This window comes from Panthera onca, chromosome F2, assembly GCF_046562875.1.
Source record: "Panthera onca isolate mPanOnc1 chromosome F2, mPanOnc1 haplotype 2, whole genome shotgun sequence".
NCBI classification, from domain to species: Eukaryota; Metazoa; Chordata; class Mammalia; order Carnivora; family Felidae; genus Panthera; species Panthera onca.
Window position 1 is genome coordinate 23,758,979 of NC_138356.1, and position 7,471 is coordinate 23,766,449.

At 39.1% G+C, this 7,471-nt stretch overlaps 1 pseudogene; it reads left to right on the plus strand.

Moving 5' to 3' along the window:
* The first annotated feature begins 289 nt into the window (after positions 1-289).
* LOC132664186 (large ribosomal subunit protein eL31 pseudogene) lies at positions 290-1,001 on the plus strand (annotated as a pseudogene).
* Positions 1,002-7,471: the final 6,470 nt, after the last annotated feature.

Genomic DNA, 7,471 nt, shown 5'->3' on the forward strand with positions numbered 1-7,471 from the left:
GTCCATAGTTTATATTAGGGTTCACTGTATTGTACTTTCTATGGATTTGGCCAAATGTATAATAACATATGTCCACCAACTGATTATATATATATATATATATATATATATATATATATATACACACACACACACACACATATAAAACATGTGGCTCATACTCCTTTTTTTAAAATTTTTTTAATGTTTCTTTTTGAGGATGGGGAGGGTCAAAGAGAGAGGGAGACAGAAGACCCGAAGTGGGGGCCATACTGACAGCACAGAGCCTGATATAGAGTTCAAACTGATGAACTGTGAGATCATGATCTGAGCTGAAATCAAGAGTCAGATGCTCAAGAGCCACCCAGGTGCCCCTGTTTGTTTGTTTTTAGTTATTCATTAAAGTTTAGAGAATATATTGTATCCTTTAAAAGAACTGGATGCTGCTTCCTTTCCAACCAGGGCCTGGCAGAATGGTTCCCACAAAGAAGGGTGGCCAGAAGAAGAAGGGCCATTCCACCATCAACGAGGTAGTGACCAGAGAATATACCACCAATGGTTATCCGCGCTGATATAAGCTTATGCAAGAAGAAATATTTCTTGTTACTCATACTAGCATTATTCACAAGCACACCTATGGAGTGGGTTTCAAGAAGACACTCGCAGAGATCTGGAAATTTGCCATGAAGGAAATGAGGACTCCAGACGTGCACATTCACACCAGTCAGTGCTCAACAATGCTTTCTGAGCCAAATGAATAAGGAATGTTCCATACTGTATCCATATGCGGTTGTCCAGAAAATGTAAGGAGGATGAAGATTCGCCAAACAAGCTCTTTACGTTAGTTATCTATGTACCTGTCACCACCTTAAAAAATCTACAGACAGTTAATGTGGATGAGAACTAACCAATGATTGTCAAATAAAGGCATAAACTAAAAAAAGAAAATTTTTTTTTTTTTTTTTTTTTTTTTTTAAATAGGGGCACCCGGTAGCTCAGTTGGTTGAGAGGCTGACTCTTGATTTCAGCTCAGGTCACGATCCCAGGGTTGTGGGATCCAGGCTCACATCAAGCTCAGTGCTGAGCATGGAGTCTGCTTGATATTCTCCCTCTCTCTCCCTCTGCCCCTCCTGGCTCATGCATATTCTCTCTCTCTCTCTCTCTCAAATTAAATAAATAAATGAATAAATAAATGAATGAATGAAGAAATAAATACATAATTTAAAAAAAGAACTGGATGCTATTTTTTAAGGTTTATTTACTTATTTTGAAGCACCCCACACAATGAATGAAAAAAGACCCATTTAAAAGCACATTATTGTGAAATTTAGTACTTCAGTCATTAAAAAATAGTCTAAAAGCTTCCAGAGTGGGAACATATCACAAATAAAAGAACGAGAAAAAAATACTATTGGCCTCTAAGGATGCCTGGGTGGCTTAGTCAGTTAAACGTTCAACTTTGGCTCAGGTCATGATATCGTGGTTTGTGAGTTCGACCCCCATGTTGAGTTCCACATTGGGCTCTGTGCTGACAGCTCAAAGCCTGGAGCCTGCTTCAGATTCTGTCTCCCTCTCTCTCAAAAATAAATAAACATTAACAAATTATTTCAAAAATAGTGTTGGCCTCTCAAAAAAAAAAAAAGTTGAAATCTGGAAGTTAATGAAGACATACCTTCAAAAAATTCCAAGAAAAAATTATCAACTTAGAATTCTATGCTTAGTGAAAATATTAATCATGTTTGAGGGTAAAGACATTTTTAAGCCTGAATGGTCTCAAAATTTACCTCATGAATCTGCTTTCTCTTTCTACTGGGAGAATGCAGGCAAGTGAGAAAGTAAAACAAAGAAAAAGACCTAGATCCAGTAAACAGAGAACCAATATACGTGATACACAAAGGGATTTTCCAAGATGATAGTAAAGGGAAGTCCCTGCATGACAGCTGTGGAGCAGGCCCATAAAGCAAACAATCCACATCAAAGGAGAATGGAGGACTTTTCTCCTAGAGAAAATGGATCTGATGCATTAACTGTGAAAGACTCTATTTCTCTGCCACAAATATAGTAGTTCTCCCCATGATGCCCTTCCTTCCAGAGCCCCTTTCTAAGAATATAGATCCCTGCCTCATTATGTCAAGCTTAGCCAAGGACCTATTTGGCTCATTACATTGTGAGTGAAAGTGATAAATAACTTCATAGTAGAAACACTAAGAGCCAGTCTGCCACATGTCCTTTGCCGCCTGCCACAGACCAGCCATGTTCCACAGAGGATGCTCTTCATTGGGTCTCAGGAGTGAAGACAGTATGCAGCCAACCTGTGGCAGATTTATATCATGAGAAAAACAAACAAACAAACAAACAAACAAACAAACAATGTTGCTCTAGAAAATCACTGGCATTTGGGGGTAATTCGTTATCAGAGCGTGACCTAGAATGTGCTGATTGATACTTTCTCTGAAACTTTAAAAAAAAATTTAATGTTTATTTATTTTTGAGACAGAGAGAGACAGAGCATGAGCAGGGGAGGGTCAGAGAGAGAGGGAGACACAGAATCGGAAGCAGGCTCCAGGCTCTGAGCTGTCAGCACAGAGTCCGACACAAGGCTCAAACTCATCAACTGATGAGATCATGACCTGAGCCGAAGTCAGATGCTCATCCGACTGAGCCACCCAGGCACCCCTCTCTGAAACTTTTCAAGCATGCGGAAAACTGTATTGTCAGGGGAAGAATTAGTGATCAGTATCTACAAAATTAAGCAATTACATTCATTATTTTATTTTATTTTATTTTATTTTATTTTATTTTTTTTATACCTTCATCAGTTGATGGATACTTGGGCTTTCTCCATAGTTTGGCTACTGGTTTTTTTTTTTGTTTTTTTTTTTTTTATTTTTTAATATATGAAATTTACTGTCAAATTGGTTTCCATACAACACCCAGTGCTCATCCCAAAAGGTGCCCTCCTCAATACCCATCACCCACCCTGCCCTCCCTCCCACCCTGCCCTCCCTCCCACCCCCCATCAACCCTCAGTTTGTTCTCAGTTTTTAACAGTCTCTTATGCTTTGGCTCTCTCCCACTCTAACCTCTTTTTTTTTTTTTTTTTTTTTCCTTCCCCTCCCCCATGGGTTTCTGTTATGTTTCTCAGGATCCACATAAGAGTGAAACCATATGGTATCTGTCTTTCTCTGTATGGCTTATTTCACTTAGCATCACACTCTCCAGTTCCATCCACGTTGCTACAAAAGGCCATATTTCATTCTTTCTCATTGCCACGTAGTATTCCATTGTGTATATAAACCACAATTTCTTTATCCATTCATCAGTTGATGGACATTTAGGCTCTTTCCATAATTTGGCTATTGTTGAGAGTGCCGCTATAAACATTGGGGTACAGGTGCCCCTATGCATCAGTACTCCTGTATCCCTTGGATAAATTCCTAGCAGTGCTATTGCTGGGTCATAGGGTAGGTCTATTTTTAATTTTCTGAGGAACCTCCACACTGCTTTCCAGAGCGGCTGCACCAATTTGCATTCCCACCAACAGTGCAAGAGGGTTCCTGTTTCTCCACATCCTCTCCAGCATCTATAGTCTCCTGATTTCTTCATTTTGGCCACTCTGACTGGCGTGAGGTGGTATCTGAGTGTGGTTTTGATTTGTATTTCCCTGATAAGGAGCGACGTTGAACATCTTTTCATGTGCCTGTTGGCCATCCGGATGTCTTCTTTAGAGAAGTGTCTATTCATGTTTTCTGCCCATTTCTTCACTGGGTTATTTGTTTTTCGGGTGTGGAGTTTGATGAGCTCTTTATAGATTTTGGATACTAGCCCTTTGTCCGATGTGTCATTTGCAAATATCTTTTCCCATTCCGTTGGTTGCCTTTTAGTTTTGTTGGTTGTTTCCTTTGCTGTGCAGAAGCTTTTTATCTTCATAAGGTCCCAGTAATTCACTTTTGCTTTTAATTCCCTTGCCTTTGGGGATGTGCCGAGTAAGAGATTGCTATGGCTGAGGTCAGAGAGGTCTTTTCCTGCTTTCTCCTCTAAGGTTTTGATGGTTTCCTGTCTCACATTCAGGTCCTTTATCCATTTTGAGTTTATTTTTGTGAATGGTGTGAGAAAGTGGTCTAGTTTCAACCTTCTGCATGTTGCTGTCCAGTTCTCCCAGCACCATTTGTTAAAGAGACTGTCTTTTTTCCATTGGATGTTCTTTCCTGCTTTGTCAAAGATGAGTTGGCCATACGTTTGTGGGTCTAGTTCTGGGGTTTCTATTCTATTCCATTGGTCTATGTGTCTGTTTTTATGCCAATACCATGCTGTCTTGATGATGACAGCTTTGTAGTAGAGGCTAAAGTCTGGGATTGTGATGCCTCCTGCTTTGGTCTTCTTCTTCAAAATTACTTTGGCTATTCGGGGCCTTTTGTGGTTCCATATGAATTTTAGGATTGCTTGTTCTAGTTTCGAGAAGAATGCTGGTGCAATTTTGATAGGGATTGCATTGAATGTGTAGATAGCTTTGGGTAGTATTGACATTTTGACAATATTTATTCTTCCAATCCATGAGCAGGGAATGTCTTTCCATCTCTTTATATCTTCTTCAATTACCTGCATAAGCTTTCTATAGTTTTCAGCATACAGATCTTTTACATCTTTGGTTAGATTTATTCCTAGGTATTTTATGCTTCTTGGTGCAATTGTGAATGGGATCAGTTTCTTCATTTGTCTTTCTGTTGCTTCATTGTTAGTGTATAAGAATGCAACTGATTTCTGCACATTGATTTTGTATCCTGCAACTTTGCTGAATTCATGTATCAGTTCTAGCAGACTTTTGGTGGAGTCTATCGGATTTTCCATGTATAATATCATGTCATCTGCAAAAAGCGAAAGCTTGACTTCGTCTTTGCCAATTTTGATGCCTTTGATTTCCTTTTGTTGTCTGATTGCTGATGCTAGAACTTCCAGCACTATATTAAACAGCAGCTGTGACAGTGGGCATCCCTGTCGTGTTCCTGATCTCAGGGAAAAAGCTCTCAGTTTTTCCCCGTTGAGGATGATGTTAGCTGTGGGCTTTTCATAAATGGCCTTTATGATCTTTAAGTATGTTCCTTCTATCCCGACTTTCTCAAGGGTTTTTATTAAGAAAGGGTGCTGGATTTTGTCAAAGGCCTTTTCTGCATCGATTGACAGGATCATATGGTTCTTCTCTTTTTTTTTGTTAATGTGATGTATCACGTTGATCGATTTGCGAATGTTGAACCAGCCCTGCATCCCAGGAATGAATCCCACTTGATCATGGTGAATAATTCTTTTTATATGCTGTTGAATTCGATTTGCTAGTATCTTATTAAGAATTTTTGCATCCATATTCATCAGGGATATTGGCCTGTAGTTCTCTTTTTTTACTGGGTCTCTGTCTGGTTTAGGAATCAAAGTAATACTGGCTTCATAGAATGAGTCTGGAAGTTTTCCTTCCCTTTCTATTTCTTGGAATAGCTTGAGAAGGATAGGTATTATCTCTGCTTTAAATGTCTGGTAGAACTCCCCTGGGAAGCCATCTGGTCCTGGACTCTTATTTGTTGGGAGATTTTTGATAACCGATTCAATTTCTTCGCTGGTTATGGGTCTGTTCAAGCTTTCTATTTCCTCCTGATTGAGTTTTGGAAGAGTGTGGGTGTTTAGAAATTTGTCCATTTCTTCCAGGTTGTCCAATTTGCTGGCATATAATTTTTCATAGTATTCCCTGATAATTGTTTGTATCTCTGAGGGATTGGTTGTAATCATTCCATTTTCATTCATGATTTTATCTATTTGGGTCATCTCCCTTTTCTTTTTGAGAAGCCTGGCTAGAGGTTTGTCAATTTTGTTTATTTTTTCAAAAAACCAACTCTTGGTTTCGTTGATCTGCTCTACAGTTTTTTTAGATTCTATATTGTTTATTTCTGCTCTGATCTTTATTATTTCTCTTCTTCTGCTGGGTTTAGGCTGCCTTTGCTGTTCTGCTTCTATTTCCTTTAGGTGTGCTGTTAGATTTTGTATTTGGGATTTTTCTTGTTTCTTGAGATAGGCCTGGATTGTAATGTATTTTCCTCTCAGGACTGCCTTCGCTGCATCCCAGAGCGTTTGGATTGTTGTATTTTCATTTTCGTTTGTTTCCATATATGTTTTAATTTCTTCTCTAATTGCCTGGTTGACCCACTCATTCGTTAGTAGGGTGTTCTTTAACCTCCATGCTTTTGGAGGTTTTCCAGACTTTTTCCTGTGGTTGATTTCAAGCTTCATAGCATTGTGGTCTGAAAGTATGCATGGTATAATTTCAATTCTTGTAAACTTATGAAGGGCTGTTTTGTGACCCAGTATATGATCTATCTTGGAGAATGTTCCATGTGCACTCGAGAAGAAAGTATATTCTGTTGCTTTGGGATGCAGAGTTCTAAATATATCTGTCAAGTCCATCTGATCCAATGTATCATTCAGGGCCCTTGTTTCTTTATTGACTGTGTGTCTAGATGATCTATCCATTTCTGTAAGTGGGGTGTTAAAGTCCCCTGCAATGACCACATTCTTATCAATGAGGTTGCTTATGTTTATGAGTAATTGTTTTATATATCTGGGGGCTCGGGTATTTGGCGCATAGACATTTATAATAGTTAGCTCTTCCTGGTGGATAGACCCTGTGATTATTATATAATGCCCTTCTTCATCTCTTGTTACAGCCTTTAATTTAAAGTCTAGTTTGTCTGATATAAGTATGGCTACTCCAGCTTTCTTTTGGCTTCCAGGAGCATGATAAATAGTTCTCCATCCCCTCACTCTCAATCTAAAGGTGTCCTCAGATCTAAAATGAGTCTCTTGTAGACAGCAAATAGATGGGTCTTGTTTTTTTATCCATTCTGATACCCTATGTCTTTTAGTTGGCGCATTTAATCCATTTACATTCAGTGTTATTATAGAAAGATATGGGTTTAGAGTCATTGTGATGTCTGTATGTTTTATGCTTGTAGTGATGTCTCTGGTACTTTGTCTCACAGGATCCCCCTTAGGATCTCTTGTAGGGCTGGTTTCGTGGTGACAAATTCCTTCAGTTTTTGTTTGTTTGGGAAGACCTTTATCTCTCCTTCTATTCTAAATGACAGACTTGCTGGATAAAGGATTCTCGGCTGCATATTTTTTCTGTTTAGCACACTGTAGATATCGTGCCAAGCCTTTCTGGCCTGCCAAGTTTCAAAGGAGAGATCAGTCACGAGTCTTATAGGTCTCCCTTTATATGTGAGGGCACGTTTATCCCTTGCTGCTTTCAGAATTTTCTCTTTATCCTTGTATTTTGCCAGTTTCACTATGATATGTCGTGCAGAAGATCGATTCAAGTTACGTCTGAAGGGAGTTCTCTGTGCCTCTTGGATTTCAATGCCTTTTTCCTTCCCCAGTTCAGGGAAGTTCTCAGCTATAATTTGTTCAAGTACCCCTTCAGCACCTTTCCCTCTCTCTTCCTCCTCTGGGA